This window comes from Cupressus sempervirens, chromosome 4 (genome assembly GCF_028749045.1).
Source record: "Cupressus sempervirens isolate cs-2001-9-10 chromosome 4, ASM2874904v1, whole genome shotgun sequence".
NCBI lineage: Eukaryota > Viridiplantae > Streptophyta > Pinopsida > Cupressales > Cupressaceae > Cupressus > Cupressus sempervirens.
In genome coordinates, this window is record NC_143121.1 from 157,136,738 (window position 1) to 157,157,128 (window position 20,391).

Genomic DNA, 20,391 nt, shown 5'->3' on the forward strand with positions numbered 1-20,391 from the left:
GTGTAATCTAAAGGTGTATGTACAAGGACATTGCTATATGTCATGTGGCTGGTCTTACCACTCATTTTAAGGCATACATCGTACCACTCATTTTAATGCATACTATTTTGTAATTTTATTTCACAAAGCATTCACAGTGCTCGGTACAATAGTTATTTCAGCCATTTTAGGCATTGATTAGATAGGCCAGTTACTTTTAGAAGCATATGACCATATGAATTTTGCAAGATGATTTTAAACTTTACAAAGTCTATTTAAATTTATTTACAAACAATAAATTCTATACTATTTTATACAATAAAGGTAAATTGTTGCACAGTAAAAGCAACAGAATGGATAGGTGGGATAAGCCCCAACTTCTTTTACTCTAATTAAGATGAGAGTCTCAGTGGGCTACAACTATAGAGTCTGCCATTGCGGATTTGAGGAAAAGACTCCTTGGTAAGAAGGAAAAGGTTTCTAAGAGAAGTTCATTTGCAAGTTATTGAAATGGCCAAACCTCATGGAAACCTTGAGTGCAAAAGACACTTGGAGGGAAGGTAAGATCATGCATTATATTTTCTTTTGTGGATCAAGAGATGTTCTTCTCTGTCTTCCACTCTACTTTGCCCCAAAAGGAAGAGAAAATCCAGCCATTAAAACTAACGAAACAAGACAAGTAATTCTTGTTAATAATAAATCGTTGGATTGCTAAAGACAAAAATTTTAGTCTGCATCATAGAAAGAATGATGGAGTTAGCATGGAAGTTTAAAAGAAATTACTTTGAGGCAAGAGAAGCACACCCATCAGGTGTCTTTCAATACTATTAAATAATAAACTCAACAGTAGTGATAATTTACTTTTATAGCAGAGTATATGCTATCCAAATATGTAGAATATATGAGAGTGGACTAAGTGAACACAATATTCAGTGATTAAAGTTTATGGGATGTCCACTGATACTATCATATCAATGATAGTTTAATACAAATAGTCATTACCATTAATTAAAGTATGATTCAAAAATAAAATAGTATGATGTAGTTGTAAGAGATGTCTCTCTTACCAATGGACATAACTTTTGGTTAAATAAAAGGATATAGAACGAATTTGTGTAGAAGAAGGATTTAGTTGGAAATGTGAGAGTATATAGAGCAGATATGTGGAGCAGAGAAAATGAGATTTATTTAGGGAAAAAGAAAAATAGAAATGTTAACGGAATATATATGAAAAAGGGGCAGACCGGTGAAGTAAAAATTAGATGAATATATTCTGATTAACTATATATATTATAAAGATGTGAGAGATGAGATGAAGTAGTAGAAAAAATAAGGGAAAAGTTAATTGAATAGAGTGGTGGAAGGAACAATGGATTATATGTGACAGATTAAGATGCAAAGTATATATATATATATAAAGCAAGCTCTGTCTAGGGGGCAGTACCCATTATATTTATCACCAAAAAATAGATACATATGATATGGAGAAGATCCTCTAATACTAAAACTAAAAATACATCCTCAATGATAAAGGTATCTAATAAATTCGCCAATTAAGGCCAACCTAGCTACAACATCCTTTGAAAAAAGCTTGTCATTTACTTGATAGAATGACAAAAACTTTTCCAAATCATTAACATGAGCAACATAGTTCTTGAAGATCATCCAAGATTTCTTCATAATCTTTTTTTTTTGTTATTTTCTAGAGAAAACAATGTGTTTAGCATCCCACTCAAGAGGTTGGCATCCATCAGGTCTAAGGCCATAGTCACTTGGTCGAAGAGTTCATTGGCGAGCATTCTTCTAACCATGCCATTAACAAGTGTCAGGTGTCCTATAACTTGAATGATGGGAAGGAATAGGTCATGAATGAGTTTTTTGTTGTCGACACGATGGCCAAACTAGTAATCTGCCCTGACTAGTGCTATCATAGTCACCTTCTCCCTTTCATTGGCTTTGCTAAAAATGTGTTGTAGTTTCTCTCCCAATGGTTCCCTTAGCTCCACTTCCTATAGGAACCTACATCTAATACCCCTCATTTTCATCATTGCCTCCCTTGTCTTTGCAAACTACATGTCTTGCAACTAGAACTGTCCTATTGAGGGGATTTATAAGACTCTGATAGACCATCCATGCCAAAAAAAAAGCCTACATACCTTCTTGACTTGCCTATGGAAGCCACCATTGTAGAGCTTGAAGGGCTCTGCAATAGTCACATGTGGAAGTAGTAGGGCCTTGTCCTTCTTGCCCACACCACTAGGACTTTCTATCCTATCCCTACCCTATCAATAGATTTAATATTTATTTGGATAAGACTCTTCAGTTTCCTAATGGATTCTATCTTATCAAATTCCAAATCTATATCATTTTCGATACCTATGTTGGCTAGTTTATCTACCACTTGATTCCCTTCTTTGTACATGTGTCATACCCTATAATCTGCCAACCTCTATAAATGAGCTTTTAATCTAGGTAGCTAATTTGCCAGCTTCCAGTTGTGGAATGGTAGACTAGAAATCTTGTTTATTATGATTTGTGAATCACCTTCAATGATAATTTTATCATGAATACTAGATGAACTGTTGGAATATTCAAATATGGAAAGAGTACTTATGAGAGTGGGGGGGGGTGAATCATAAGTATCACACTTTAGCCAATAAAACTTTTAACTAAAAGAAAACTACATGCATGTAAATACATCAAATAAACATGTAACAAAACGCATGCATCAATAACACTTAACACTGGAATTTGGTAACCCAGAAACCCTCCAGGAATAAGAAGGTAAAACTGGGGTGGGGATGATACCCACAAAAATTACTGCAGCAATATTGTTCAACCACTTCTGATGGTCTACCTTGTTAAAGGCCTGCCCTGTTAAAGGCTTTACACTGTGTCAATAGTGACCTGGTTAGAGGCTTTCAAACACTTAACATGAAGTGTTACCCTATTAAAGGATTTCATCACCTAGTTAAAGGATTTATCAAAATAGCTGTTAAGCTAACCTATCACCATAGGATTTTCATTCTAATACAATTGCTAGAGAGTATTAGGTACAATAAACCTAACTGATTACAATCCTTGATTGCTGATTGCAGGCACTTGTTCTGCTTTCTCTGATCTGGATCCTTTTGTGATCTGATAATCCTCACTTTTGAAAATAGAATTCCTTGTAAACCCTTGTATATCTTCTCATACCTCTCATCTCTCACACTTTACAATGAAGTTTTGTCTTCCTTATAAAGACATTTGAAGATTTAGGGTTAGGTATGGATCTACGATCCATATTCAATCTTCATTTTCTGCTCAATACTTATCTTTTGCTAATTGGTTGCATGCCTTTAGCATTTTTCTTATTGGCTGCATGCAAATTGTATAGGAAAAATAAAAGATTTGATCTCATCATTAAATCCTTCGAGATTTACCTTATGTCGGCTGTAAAAATTGTTTGCATCATAATTTGTGCAATTACAAACTCTTATGCTGATATACTGAGTTACTCGGCTCCTGAAGTATTGCTGATGCTCAGCACATGCTATTTCCTGGATAGCTTGGCACCTTTTAAAAATTGTATTACTTGGCACCTTATGTTACTCAGCACTTGTTAACACTTGGCACTTGTTAACACTTGGCACTAATCTTCACTCGGTATCTGATCTTCACTCGATATCTGATCTTCACTTGGCATCTGATCTTCACTCAGCATCTAAAAATTACTTGGCACATGAAGATCACTTAGCATGCATAATGTACTCGGCATCCAATGTGGAATATGATTAAGTGTTTTGGCACTCAAGTGTCAAAAACATTATGATGTTAACAATGAACACCATTCCAATCTTGCTTCCAATGCTGAAATTTCTACCACATTATTGGTAGTAAAGCTCAATTTCCTAGCTATCCCTTTTAACACTTCTCGCTTATCATTTCTAATGATTTCTCCTATCCCACTTACTCCAAGATTGCCTCTACTAGCTCCATCAAAATTGAGTTTCACCCATCCTTTTGGAGGAGCTTGCCACCTAATAGCTTTCCTATCCATTTTTTACTGTATCATTCTATGATCAATTCTTTGCCTAACATTCCAATTCTTGTCCATGTCCATATCTAATTTTATCAAATATTTGTAATTTAAACCCATAATTGTACTATTCACCACTTCCTCTATGGCCATTTGAATCTTCATTTTGATTTTTTCAATATCTAGAATTTTATCTTTAAATATCCTATGATTCCTCTCTTTCCATATGTGCCAAATAATCATGGAAGTGCAAACAATCTAGAAGATTCCCCATTTAGAATGTAGTCTATCTTGGCGCGATGAAAAAATAAAATCTCTTAGTGTCCCATTTTTGACTCCTCGCCACTGTAGTTTGTGTAGAAGCTAGTCCTAGCACTCTCTTACTATTGGACACCAAAAAAGTAGATGATCTATTATTTCTTCCTCTCTTTTGCACATGATGCACTGGTTCAGTCCTACAAAGCCAATATATTTCAATCTATCCCTAGATAAAATCATTTTGCATAAAGCCACCCACAATAAAGCACTAGCCTTACGCATAGGCCATTTTCCCCAACACAATTTTGTAGGCCAAAAAATGTTATTCAGTCTACGTCTAAGAAGCTAGTACCCCAACTTAAATTTTATATGTTCCTGATTTTGATGTAGTCCATATTAAATAATCCTCCTCATTGGATCACAAGACTATTTTGTTTGATAACAACTCCGTCAAATGAATGTTACTGGCTGATCCCAGTTCCCTCACACTCTTCCACCTAACTTTTAGACATGTGGAATTAAATTCCATGTAATCTACCACCTTCCTGCCCATAGTGGATTCCATTCTATTCACCCAATCACCCTTCATGAAGAAACTATCTAGCAAATTATCCCCTAACCAGGTGTCCCTCCAAAAGAGAGCTCTATTCCCATTACCTATTTGATACGTAAGGTGTTGAGTGATGATGTGTCTACTTTCATAGATAAGCTTCTAAAAAGCTAAGCCACAGGGAAAATCTACAACAGTCAAAATCCTATTTGAATATTGGGCATCAAGATACTTTGCATTCATTATTTTAAGCCACAGTTTGTCTGGATTATTATACATTTTCTAAGCTAGTTTGGATCCCAATGCTATGTTTTGAAAATCCATGCTTCATAGGCTAGCTCCTCCTTCTTCTTTGGACAAGTAAGTTGTGTCCCAGTTGAGATGAATCCTCTTGTCTGTATTAGCCCCTTCCCATTTTTTCTTTTATAATCCATCAATCACAGAGACACATCTCTTAGGAATTTTGTAAACTAACAAAAAGTATATGGGAATGGAAACAAGAATAGATTTAATCATAATGATCCTTTCTTCTTGAGATAGCTAGCAATTCTTCCATGGGGAAACTTTAGACCTAATTTTGTCAATGATCCCAGTCTAGATATTATTGTCCAAATGCCCTGCAAATAGAGGTACTCCAAAATATTGGATGGGGAAAACTCCTTCTTCATACCTCAAAATTTTGTAGATAGCTTCTCTCAACTTTTTATTGGTGTGAAGGAAAAAAATCCTAGACTTTGATATATTCATTACTTGACCCAATACTTTTTCATACTCTGGCAAAACTGCCTTTACACACTTAGCTTCTTGAATTGAAGCTACACTAAATATAAAATTGCATCATCTGCAAATTGGGAATGCGTAATGGGCTCTATATTGTTAGAGATTAACACTCCACCCTAATTTCCAATCCTGTTATTATGTTTAATGAGATGACCCATAGTTTCTACCATCAATACAAATAGAAAGGGAGATAGGGGATCACCTTGGCTTATCCCATTAGTGGCTTAGAAAAAACCAATAATTGAACCATTAAGAAAAATAAAGAAATGAATTGATGATAAAAAAAAAGTGAATGCATTTGATCCATTCTGAATATAAGCCAAACTGAGATAGAACTTCAATAAGAAAAGGCCAACAAACTCTATCATAGGCTTTACTAACATCTAATTTTATGATCATACCTAACTTTTTGCTACAAAGCATGTTGTGTATAGTTTCCCCTACCAAAATAATATTGTCAGATATCTCCCTCCCTAGAACAAAACCATGTTGTTCTGCCAAAATGATTCTGATGAGGATTGACTTGAGTCTATTCACCATAGCCTTTGCCAGAATTTTGTATAAAGAGTTGCAAAGTGCGATCAGTCTAAAATCATCCATGGATGTAGTGTTTTTTTTTGGAATTAGAGTTATGACCCTATTGGTCAATTCCCTAACAAATTGTCCCTTGACCTGGAAGGATTTTGCCATTTTGAGAATGTCTTCTCCTATGAAAGACCAACATTTTTGAAAAAATCTATAGGGAAGCATTCTGGACCTGCAACCTTGAATGATGGGTTATTGAAAACAACCTTTTTTATTTCTTGAACCAAGAAAGGCTTCATCAGTTGTAATTTATCCTCCTTTGAGATAGTTCTTGGAATGATATATAAGCACTCTAAGGTTGAAAATGATAAGGAATCTATTGAAAATCCCAGAATGTTTTGGAAATGTTGTGTAGTAATTTCTTCAATAGAATCCTTATTGTCTTGCCACACTCCCTAACCATCTTGAATATAATTGATGTTGTTCAATACTATTTTAGCTTTCACCAAAGCATGGAAATACTTTGAATTATAATCACCTTCTTTTATCTAGTTTTCTCTTGACTTGTTCTTCTAGTATATTTCTTCCCTATGGAGGAGTTCCACTAATTCATCTTTTAGAATTTTTTCTTTTTCAAATTCCATATTGGTCATTCCCGAGTCTATTACTCTTGTATTCAATATATCTAGTTCTTTTTCTACTCTAAGTTTCTTTGTAAAAATATTTTTGAAGGAGACTTTATTCCAAACCTTGATTTTTCTTTTGACCTCCTTTACTCTATTTACCATAAAAAACTCAGGGTGCCCTTAAAATGATTGTTTTTCTTCCACCAAATTGCCAGATTCAACAAGAAGTTGTCATTTCTCCACCCCATATTTTGAAAACTAAAACAACCTTTGTCTTTCGTGATGAAGATTTTTTTTTAAAGTTGGATGGGATAATGGTCTGATAATGTCATAGGAACGATATCTGATTCCACTTTGAAGTTCAATTCAAACCAGAAAGAATCCACCAAAAACCTATCCAATCTCTCAAAGATTTTAGTGATATTGGATCTTCGATTGGACCATGTAAAGAGCCCATTCAAGGTAACCACATCAATCAAATTATTATTTTGAACAAAATATTTGAAATCATCCATTACCCTAGTTCTTTTATTATTACCTCCACTTTTTTTCCTCGAGTTCCAAAATGGCATTGAAATACGTCACTAAAATGATCTTGTTTGACCCCACACTCACTATTTTGATAGAAAGATCATTCCATAATAATAATAATTAATCTTCCATTTTGATACAACCATAAATATTAAAAATAGGGAAAGAGATATTTACGTTGATTAATTCCACCATCCCAAACAACGAGTGATTATGGTTCTCTAGTAGAGAGATCTTAATGAAGGATGGCTTCCATAGGAAACCAATTCCACTTGAAGCACCTCTAGCTTCCTAAAAATAACCTTCCCAATATTTACAAGAGAAAAATAGATTGAGATCTTTGTCCATGTTGAGTTTTTCTTCTGAAATTAAGACTAAATCACTTTCCAATCTTTGAAGCGCTCGCATAAATAAGTGCTTTTTGTTAGGGGTTGTTAAACCCTTGATGTTCCATGAAGAGATCTTCATTTTCCACCAAGGGAGATTCCTCCTCCCTTGGCTTTCTTCATGAAGTCCAGGATGCTAACAATGCCCTTCTCTTTGGCCCTTTCTTCTCTCAACTTTCTATTCATTCTTCTTCCTCTACCACATTTTTCTCTTCCTAGAAGGATATTCATTGATTAACTGATGCATCTAGCCTCAATATTATCTAATTCATCAACCAAGGGATCTTTTGATGAATCCCTATCATAATCCATTTCTAAATTTGACCTACAATGAGATATCAAGATAATCTCCTTGGAACCATCCATTTCTTGAGGATGTCCCAAGTAGGCTAAAGAAAATTCACCTTTTTCCTTATCCTTCCTTCCATGTGTTAATGTCTATTTTTCCATGGATTACTCCTCATGTCTGGAAGTAGTTTTAGAAATTGTTATATTTTCTTTTTTCCTCCAAATTTTTGCAAGTTTAACAAAGACCCTACAATCCATTGTTGAATGGTTCTTGAAGCCACATTTCATGCATTCCAATGGTTGATCCTCCACTTCAATAGACTGTTTCCATGAAAAGTCTCCCCATTTCAAATTGATGAAGGCCAATATTTTTTGAGTAGTTGCTAATTTAATTCTTGCATAAAAATACAAATTATTGTTGACAATGGACTCATCCACCTCCAATAGCGTTCCTAGAGAACAACCTATATGCTCCAAAGTAGAGTCTCCCCAAAATTCAAGTGGAAGATTATACAATCTTATCCAAATAGGGTTCTGATAAATCCCCAATAGAAATGGATAGAAAAAAGGTTTCCAAGGTTGAATATAGAGAGGAGAGACCCCAAAAAACTAGTTCTAGCTTGATAATATTAAATTCTTATCCTCCCCACTCTAAAAAATGACAATAAAAAAGTTCTTGGGAATAAATTTAATGATAACTTCTTTGTGCCAATTGTTTTCCACCCATTTTCTTGATTTCTCTCTCGAAACCCTTTCTCGAATGAAACACCCTATTACTACCATTTTCTCCCACTAAGCCAAATCCTCATCCAACTCTTTAGGAAAGGTAATATCCATTGAGTCTTCCTCCTTATCCTTGAAAGGTAATGAACTATCCTTATTACCCCCATGAAAATGTGTAGGCTTCTAGTACAAATGTCCTTCCTTCATTTTCCTCTGCCATCTCCTTTGCATCTTCCACCCTAGCTCCTAGAAATTTTAAAAATATATTATATATATTAATATTAAGAGAAAAGAACATAAGAATGAGTGCTTATCGATGGGTTATACAATGACAAGGCATTCAAAAGTAGAGAGTAAAATCATCAAGGTGTTGGCAATGAGACCCATGTTTATCATTCCCCTCCCTTGCTCTTTTGATCTATTCATAAAATGGGTGGTTGAATCATGAATGGATGCTCATAGACTGACCAACTACTATGATGTACACTCCAACTTCTTAGACATTCTTTTTACCTCACACTTAACTCTAAATCTACTAGGGAAGTTGGTGTCTTTTTTTCCCAAGAGCATGACATTAGAAGGGCTAGCACAACTTGGCCTATTATTTGAGATTTTGGGTGGTGCTTAGTATGACTTCTGAGGAAATCTATCAAGGGAATGTAGGTAACAATTGATGTAGGTTGGCAATCCTCCTCTATCTAAGATTTGCATAGTTCTTTATTTTATAGATCAGATTTTATGAACAAGATGGAGGGTAGTATAAGTATCTTAGGATATGATATTCCATTAAGGATTTTGAGGAGTTTTAGGAGCCCCACAGACATGTAATCATGATTAACAGTGTGCAACAATTTTTCTCATTGGGAAACACTTTGTAAGGAAAGATTGAAGCTCTTAAGAAGGAAAATGTTAACCAAGATTCTAGATAAATATGAGAACCTCCTGCACTTAGATGTTTCCCTATGCTCATACATCATTGATGAATGGATATTATCATGTAAGAGTTTAGGTTATATAAATATTTCTAAAGTAGGCTATTTTAGCCATATTATCCTAGTCATGGTGGCTAAAGGTTGTGAGAACTTGGTGGAAATTTATCTCTATAGCTGCTCCAAAATTGGGGATAGCAATGTCGATGTTATTTCTCAGGCCAAAAATATGAAGTCACTAAAATTGGCGAAATGCAAAAAATTTATCCACTACTATGACACCGTAGAATACATATCCAAAAGAGGTTAATATTCTCTGTTTGGTGCTCAACACACCTTTATGTTTTATGAAAAAATAATTCTTAATGATGACTGAAGTATTTAAAAGTTGTGACTATATTTTTAATGAATGAAGGCACGCAAAAAGTCTATAATTATATTCCAAATAGTGAATGGTGTCATCCCCCATTATCATTGTTGTCTATAGTTGTGCATCTTCTCATGGTATTGATTTTATAGACAGTGCCTTTATATTCTTATTCCTTATCATTGGCTTTTGATATCAACAGATTATTAGAAGTTGAGCATCACACCTATCTTGTGGCTGACTTGCATATTATTGTACATACCTTGTTCAACTCAAGCCTTGGTCATGGTCTACATTCTACTAATTATCATTGCCTTCAAATTATAATACCTTCCATTGATAATATTCTACACATATCTGACTAGCGATGATTTCTACTTTTAGTTACACACTACTCATTGTTGTGAATCATTTATCTTATGATTATTGATTAATATGTTATATGGTTGTCTTTATTTTTTCTTCAATATTAGTCATTGCATTATACATGTGATTCCCTTTTTGATATGATTTCTTTTCAATAAAAGCTTTTGATGGAATATATAGGTTCTCTCAGATACACATCTATTTATAATATTTCAACACACTGATGCTTGTAATTTGTTATGTCAAACCAATTAATTTTTTTGTTTCTACTAATTAATATCCAATCAATATTAGTGATTGAATACACCTAGCACTACAATGTGTAATCTGAGTGCTTGATAATAATATATTCTTGTACTACCATGTATAATATTAATGTTTGAAGATAATATGATGTATGACTCATCCACACTCCCAATTGGTCCTTTCAATGAAATTTTTCTTAGATGTTTTCCACACTAGATTTATTGTGTATTGTCAAGACTATCTCCTATGTGTGCCTCATGTTGGTATTCATTTTTGTAGTTCTCCACTCTCATGTAGATTATTGCTATTATTTTTATATATATCCTTATTTATGCATCTATTAATCATAGATATCCAATATTATTTCTCAAATGGAGGCCATATTTTGCAAAATATAGGGCCACATTAGGGTTAACATATATTGGTGTTGATTTCTGAGATCTTCTATCACTTGATTTATATCAGTTAGATTGAGTTGATGTTGGATTAGTAGTGATTTATTGTAGTTGCCCAAATTTGATTATATGTAATGTCTCACATTGCATAGTGATCATAGATGAATCACTAAAATCTCTTTCTCAACTTGAAATTATTCACAAACTAGAGATTTGAGGTTTCTTTCATGTTACTTCAGTGAGAGTTTATGCCATTTTGATGGGATGCAACCATTTGGTAGAGTTATATTGATAGAAATATAGAAGAAGTAACTAAGAGAGGGGGTGAATTAGTTACTACAAAAATAAATCCTAGATCCCTTAGATGTCAACAATAAAATTTAGACTAAGAAAATTGATTGTTGTTGATGCTCAGTAAACAAACACAAATGTTGTAACTTGGTAAATGCAGAGTGAATTACTTTTAGTGGATCTTAAATTATTATTAGTAATTAACTTGCAAGCATAAGAGAAATAACATGAACACATGAGACACCAAGATTTAACATGGGAACCCAATTAAGGAAAAACCATTAATGTAACTAGTTATTGTTTTTCACTCTTCTGAAGTGAGCCATATTAGGAGCCAACCCTATTAAAGGTTACAAAACACACTGTTAGGTGTGACCCTATTAGAGGATTTAATCACCCTACTAGGAGTGCCCTTGCAAGAGGTCTTAAAAAAATTCAATGGAATTGCCATCTTGTTAGAGGATTTACAACTGGCTATTAAACCAACTTTGTTAAGAGATTTTAGATCACTGCTACAATGGTTAGAGAGTAACAATGAAATGACCTGATTCTGATGCAACTATATTTCTAAATCTAGATCTCTTTTGTACTTAAAATTGATCCTTCCTTATTGAATATTGCTTTTCTACTCCACAAGGATATCTGCTTATCCTTCAAGTTCACTCCCTTTCTTTCCTTTTCAATTCAATCAACATACTTGCACACATACACTAGAAATATCTACTTGACCTTTTATTTATACCTTCTAGATTGTCAAGTTAGCCTAAATTCAAATTACAATAACCAATATTCATCATCATAGTTAGCTAGAATCAATAAATAAAGTAATTAACCTTCATATGCCAAAATAAGAAAAATCCTTTGTAAGCTGACCCTGCTCGATAGAAACTAACTTAGAATGGTTTCTTGTGTTAACCAATAGAAACTCAGTTAACACTATGAACTTGTAGAAATCCTTTGGCAACCAAGTAAACTCAGTAAATACTAACTCTATCCAACTTTCCTTTTGTTAACCAAGTGAACTTGGTTAACACTCTTTCCTACCTAAATTTCTTCGATGCTCGAATGAGCTCAATAGACACTGTCATTTGTTTAGAGTAAACCTCTGAATGCTCGTTAGACAAGAAAAACTATCTTCACTGACCAAGTGAGCTTGGTAAGCATTGTCTATCAATTGGTATGACATTTGTGTACCATCAAAGACAACACATAATTAATCAATTGCATCCAACAATCTCTCTCTTTAGCATTGATGGCAACACAACATGTCATAGCATAATGAATTTGGAGAATAAGACTCCTTTTGATAGAAAGTTTCTCCCTCTTTGATTTTACACAAGAATTTCTTCTTTATGTGGTATTCTCCCTTTTGTGAAGGAACTGCATAACAATTTCAAAAAGATAAATATATGATAGTATACTTCTCCTTCTTTGACAACACATGCCAAAGACAACACATGGAAAATTTGTATCAATGTACCTTGAGTAAGTACTTATTCATATGCAATATTTTCTTGATAATGCTACATCAACTGATTAATCTTTAACTTGGTTCTTGTTGATGCATCACTAGACTTTATTTAGTGAGCTTCAGATAGGGGAATGCCCCCTAGCTTACTTCTTAGATACAAGAATGTATCCTTAGGTTATTGCTTAGTGAATATGTCTACAATTTGTTCTTTTGCATGGACATATTCCAATCTGATTTCTTTGTCTTGCACCAGTTCTCTAAAAAAGTGATATTTTATAGCAATGTGCTTTGTTTTGGAATGCATCACTAGGTTCTTTGATATGTTAATTGCGTTGGTGTTATCACAATACATGACCACTGGCTCTTTGATTTTAACCTTCATTCCTTCTAGCAATTGTTTGAACCAAAAAATGTTAGAGCAATTTACTACTACTACCACATACTCTACTTCTACTATGAATTAGGATGTCCAATTTTTCTTCTTGCTTGTCCAAGATATTAGCCTTTGACCAAGAAAGAAGGCTCCACCACTAGTGCTTTTTCTATCATCAAGATTTCCTATCCAATCAGCATTAGTAAATACCTTTAGGTCTAGGTTTCCTCCAAGTTTGTACCATAAACCATATTCTTCAATACTTTTTAGATATCTCAACAATCTTTTGATTGCCATCATATGATTTTCTCTGGATTTAGCTGAGAATCTTGCCACCATCCCAATTGCTAAGGCAATATCAGGCCTTGTGTGAACTACATACTTTAATTTTTCAATCATTGATTTGTATAAAGATTGATCTACTTCTTAGGACTCATCATCTTTTGTAAGCTTGAGTCTAGTACACATGGGCATAGGTCAACTAGTTTTGAATCTTCCATTCCAAACTTCTTGAGTATCTCTTTTATATACTTAGATGGAGTGATATAGATACCATTTTTGTTCTATTGTATCTATAATCCAACAAAGAATCTTATTTCACCAAACATGTAAATCTCAAACTCTTTGTTCATTTGTTCTAAAAATGCTTTACATAGATCATCATTTCTTGTAAATAAAGTATCATCCACAAATATCTCTGCCAACACAATTTTGTTATCTGCTCCTTCCTTGATGTACAGACTACTATTGTCATTTATTCTTTGAAAACCAATCTATATCAAGTAGTTATGTAGTCTTTCATACCAGGCTCTAGGAGCTTTTTTGAGACCATAGTGTGCTTTCTGTAATTTACAAATAATGTCCCTTTTGTTAGGATCAACAAAACCTTTTGGCTATTCTATGTAGACTTCTTCATCAAGAATTCTATTTAGGAATGCAGATTTAACATCCATTTGATATACTTTGAATCCTCTGTGAGTTGAATATGCAAGTAGGTTCCTAACACCTTTTAATCTTGCAACAAGTCCAAAAGTCTCACCATAATCAATTCCTTCTTCTTGAGAATATCCTTTACACACTAATCTAGCTTTGTTTCTTGATACTTGTCCATATTCATTCAACTTATTTCTAAATACCCATTTTGATCCAATCACATTTTTATCTTTAGGCCTAAGAACAAGAGTCCAAGTTTTGTTCTTCTCTATATGTTCTATTTCTTTTTTCATTTCCTCAATCCAACTTTCATTTTCTAGAGCATCCTTAATATTTCTAGGTTCAAAATCAATAAGTAAACATGTACCTTTTAATTTTCTTCTTGTCATAGTACCTTTTGATTTATCTCCAATAATCTGATTAGGTGCATGATGCCTTCTGACATACTTGGCCAATATAGGTTCTTTTCCTTTTAAATGAATTGCACTATCTTCATTTTGAATTTCAACTTTAGGCTCGAGTCATTTAGACTCGATAGGCATTGACTCAGTAGCTTCAGAATATGACTCGGGTCCTTGTAACTTGGTTTGTACTTCTTGCAACTGAATAATTATGGAAGACTTGAGAGATGAAATCTCCTTATTAGCTACCAATGTATCAGATTCAAAGTAAATAAATATTTTAAACTTTTGGTTCCTTTTTTCTTTCTTCTTCAATATTTTTTGCAAACTCATTAATTCCCACATGTGCACTTTCTATGATTTTATGAGTAGACAAATTCAAACATTTATATGACTTACTTCTATAGGAATATCCTAAGAACATACCTTCATCATTTTTCACATCAAATTTTCCTTTTATAGACTATTTCAAGATATAACATTTATTGCCAAATACTTTTAGGTAACTTACATTGGTTTTTTAGCCATACCATAATTCATAGGGAGTTTTATTTGAGTCCTTCAACTGTACTTATTTCAAAGTATGAATTGCAGTGTTGATGGGTTCCTTCCAGTATTTTATAGCAATATTCTTTTCAATCATTAGACTCCTTGCATAATCCATGATGGATCTGTTTCTTCTTTTAGCTATTCCATTCTACTTAGGAGTGCTAGGGGATGATACTTGCCTTTTGATTCCTCTTTCAATGCAGAAATTATTAAATTCATTGGAGATGAATTCACCACCTATATCTAATCTAATAATTTCACTCTCTTTCCTATTTTTTTTCTACTCTTTCCAAATACCATTTGAATTTCTCAAATGCTTCTAACTTTTCTCCAAGATACATAACAATCATCATTCTAGAGTAGTCATCAACAAAAAGAATAAAGAATTTTTCTCCACTACAAATTTCTACACCAATAGCACCACATAAGTCAATATGCACAATTTCCAAAACATCTTCAGATTGATTTTTTTTCTCTTAAAACTACTCTTTCCCATTTTTTGAATCTGACAATTTTCCCATAAACCAACATTTGGTTTCTTCAGACTAGGGATACCTCTCACTTTTTTGAATTTGCTTATCTTGACCATATTATCAAAGTTTACATGACATAGTCTTCTGTGCCATAACCAACTTTCTTCTATTTGAGCAATAAAATATGAGAAATTGCCAAGATCAAGATAAAATAGGTTACCTCTTGTTTGTTTGCCTGATCCAATTAGATTCCCTTTGTTATCCAACAGTCTTTCCTTGCCATGCACGAATTCTACCTTGAATCTAATGTTGATTTGCTATACCACACTTAGTAGATTATGTTTCATTCCTTAAACCCAATAGGCATTGTCACATACAAGTTCATTGGTTAATGAGATGGGAACAAGGTTCATTATTTCCAAAACTTACACTACCTCCATCGTAGTGTTCAAAGTTTGTTTTGCCTCTAGTCATGTGATGTGAACATCCACTATCTATGATCCATGTATCTTTTTTACTATCATGAGATATATGTGTCATCTTATCTTATTCTTTATCAAATTCATCTTTTACATCAATGTACACTTTCATCTTCACTGTTATTAGAATCTTTAGCCATAAATCAAGTCTTCTTACCTTTTTCTTTGAAGGATTTGTGACTTTTGGATTCCTTCTTGCATTTGTACTTGTGACTCTTTTTCCCATTCTTTCTTTCTCTATTTGAACACTTGACAACAATATGACCAATTTCTTCACATAAAAAATAGATTAAAGGAAATTTACCTTTTTACTTTCCTCTACCTCTAGAATATTTCTTTGCAAGTAAAACTTCAACTACTTCAAGATCACTATTAGAACTTTCCTTTTTTTCCTCTTCACTTTTTGACTAATTGCCCTTTGTTTTCTTTCCTTTTTCTTTGAGTTAAAGTTTAGCTTCAAATGCAGACTCAAGATTTTTGGAAATTGGAACATAATTGTCAAAATTGTCTAGCTCAAAAGCTATCAATCTTCCTACTAGGGCATCCAAGCCTAGCTTGCCATTTGAATCACATCTCTTTTCTTCAATAGCAGACACTCTAATTGCATAGATTGTAAGAAAAGTTCTGAGAACTTTACTTACAACATTTTCTTCATTGATTTCTCTTCTAGAAGCTCTAATTTCATTGGCACTAGCTTTGATTCTTTGCACATATTTGGCAACATTTTCATCTTCTCTCATTCTCATTTGATCAAACTATCCTCTAAGGCCTTCTACTTTAGCTCTCTTTACATTTTCATCACCACCATAGATATCCTTTAGCTTGTTCCACATATCAAAAGTAGTTTTATAGTCTTTGATCTCATCAAATTCATAATAGTTGAAAGCAGATGCAATATCAATCATCATGGTGTTATGGTTCATTTTCTCAACAAGTCTCTAATAGATAATGTACCAGTAGGAATTTTATATTCTTCATCAAGTTATTTGTAGCCTAAATCACTTATGGTGGCTAGATGAAGTCTCATGAGTCCTTGCCATGCTAAAAAATTGTCTCTATTTAGCTTTGGAATCTCTCTCTTGTAAGACATCCTGATCTTTAGCTTAGGTCCTTGAAACCTTTCCTACAAGCACCAAAAGCTCTGATACCAATTGATTGAAATAGAAAAGGAGTAACTAAGAGGGTGAGGGTGGGGGGGGGGGGGGGGAGGTGAATCAATCACTACTAAAATAAATACTAGATCCCTTAGATGTTAGCAATAAAATTTAGAATGAGAAAATTGATTACTACTGATGCTTAGTAAATAAATAGAAATTGTTGTAACTTGGTAAATGTAGAGTGAATTACTTTTATCAAATCTTAAATCATTATTAGTAATTAACTTGCAAGCATAAGAGAAATAACATAAACACATGAGACACCAAGATTTAATGTGAAAACCTAATTTGGGAAAAAATACCAATGTAACTAGTTACTATTTTTTACTCTTCTAAACTAAGCCCTATTAGGAGCCAACCTTGTTAAAAGTTACAAAACACAATATTAGGTGTGACCCTATTAGAGGATTTAATCACCCTACTAGGAGTGGCCTTGCAAGAGGTCTTAAAATAATTCAATAGAATTGCCACATTGTTAGAGGATTTACAACTGGCTGTTAAACCAACTCTGTTAAGAGATTTTAGTTCATTGCTACAATGGTTAGAGAGTAACAATGAAATGACCTTATTGTGATGCAATTGAATTTCTAAATTTAGATCCCTTTTGTAGTTAAAATTGATCCTTCCTGATCGAATATTAGTTTTCTGCTCCACAAGGATACATGCTTATCGTTGAAGTTTTCTCCCTCTCTTTTCTTTTCAACTCAATCAACACACTTGCACACACACTAGAAATATCAACTTGACCTTTTATTTATACCTTTCAGCCAATATTAATCATCATAGTCAACTGAATCAATACATAAAGTAATTAAGCTTCATATGCCAAAATAAGAAAAATCCTTTGCAAGATGACCCTGCTCAGTAGAAACTAACTTGGAATGATTTCTTGTTTTAACCAACAAAAAATTAGTTAACAGTGTGAACATGTAGAAATTCTTTGGCAACCGAGTTAGTTCGGTGAATACCAACTTTGTCCAACTTTCCTTCCATTAACTGAGTGAGCTTGGTTAACACTCTTTTATGCCTAAATTCCTTCGATGCCTAAGTGAGGTTGATAGACATTGTCATCTATTCAGAGTAAACCTGTGAATGCTTGGTAGGTTAGGAAAACTATCTTCATTGACCAAGTGAGCTTGGCAAGCACTGTATATCAATTGATATGACATTTTTTTTACATTAATGACAACACACAATTAATGAATTATATCCAGCATAGATATCAAGAAGTTCTATTGTATTGATAATGTGGGATTAGTGACTCTTGTTCATTGCTGCCAAAACCTAAGAAACATTTCATATTTTCCAATTTCAAATGTTGGGGTGTTGGCATTAACCAATATTAGCTACTTGCAAAATATAAAGCTAGTGCATCTCAGGAATGCGTCTTTAGATACCTTTGCATTTTCTCTTTTAGCTTGTAAGATCTTAAAGAAAATCAAAGTTATGAAATATCTAAAATCACTCCTACCACCAAGTATATTTGAACACTTACAAGAACAATATTTTAGAGTCTAGTGGATGGAAAAGCCTCTTGTAACGTAATTGACAATTTTGTTATCTTAGATTCATGCTTTTGGAAACAAACAATTTTTGAAAACGTGATCATAAAAAAGATACATATTTTAAGATAAAAAATTTTCTAAATCAAGGAGCCAAATTTTTCTACTTGTGATATAGCTTATTTAGGATTTTTATCTCGAAGATGTGTACATTATCAACATGAGTATTCTAGCATTAGATTTATTTTTTCCCAAGTTGATGGTTAGACCACAAATTTCCTCCCTTTTTCAAGCACCACATGACTTGTGGTTTGTGTTTCAAATCCAACTTTCTACATAATTTTGAGGTGTGCCTCTTTCTATGCATCTCTTCTTATTCCTATATTCTATTCATTTTCATGACTTTGAAGGAATGCATTTTTATTATGTATATGAAATCAGAATAAGTTGAGGAAGGTTAAGACATCAATAAAATAATAATCCTAAATAAATAATGAGGAAGATGTAATTTAAAATTTGTAATAAAACTAAGTAACATATTTACTTTTCCTCTTCATGCATCATTGACCATTGCTTTCAATCCTCAATCTATTAGTTGTTTTGTTTAACATTTGTTGGTATTAAAACAACCATTAATCTTCTCTTTGAATGAATTCATGATTTCATTTTTTTGGGTGATCAATTATAGGTCTTTCTCTTGAGAATTTTTTGGTTTCACAATTATAGATTATAGTTCTTTCCTTTTATAGGCTATATAAATTCACTCCTAGATGCATTCATTATGGTCCATGGGATATAGTGATACAATAAACACTTGTTTTATTATCTAATCTCTTTCTAGGGAATACCATGTACCTCTTGATATTGTTGGGTCATTAATGATGTAAGAGGTGAATCAATTTGTACATCACTGACCTTGTACTAAGGTATGTTCACACATGTTGAGAAATAATAACTCAATGAACATACACGAATGTTGAGAGAATATTCTAGTTCATGTTTATGTTATTGTTTACAGGGTACTAGCTCAATGAAAGAGCACCTACTTTACAAGTAGGAGGATGGTGTTTCAAATCCATCATGCCCTAATATGATTAAAAATTGATGATTAATAAATGACCAAATAAATTATCAAATGAATAATAAAATAAGCTACCACATAAACTACCAAATTGAATACCAAATAAACTACTAATGAAACACCAAATTAACTACCAACTTAACTACCAAATAAATAGCCAATTAAACTAACAAATAAATGATCAAGAAAGCTACCAAATGAGCTACCAAATAAATGATTAAATAAAATACCAAAATACAACCAATTACCAACAATCAATGGCCAAATAAACTACCAGGTAACAATAATAAATGAGAAAATAAATGACCAAATCAATGATTAAAATAGTTTAGTCATAAATTTGGTTGGGACACAAATGTCTAGCAATAAACTACCACTAGTCACAAGATCAAAATTAGTCATATATTTACAATATTTAGTAGTTTATTTAATCATATTTTTTTTTTTTTTTGTAGTAGTGGTATGAATGCATTGATCCATGACACATTAGGTACTGATGTTGATGATGATGATGATGAGGATGATATTGAGGTCATCCATGATATACCTCTACTTGAGAAGGAAAATACAACCCTTTATGAAGGATCCCAATCAACTCTTCTCTCTGTTGTATTGTTGTTGGTGAATTTGAAGGTTATGAATGGTTTATCCAACATAACATTGTCATGTATGCTAATATTTGTGATATACATCCTTATAGTCTATAAAAGG

The 20,391-nt window shown here is 33.1% G+C and overlaps 1 pseudogene; it reads left to right on the forward strand.

Annotated features, from left to right (window-relative positions):
* The first annotated feature begins 489 nt into the window (after nt 1-489).
* Nucleotides 490-18,642, forward strand: LOC149560453 (F-box/LRR-repeat protein 3-like; annotated as a pseudogene).
* Nucleotides 18,643-20,391: the final 1,749 nt, after the last annotated feature.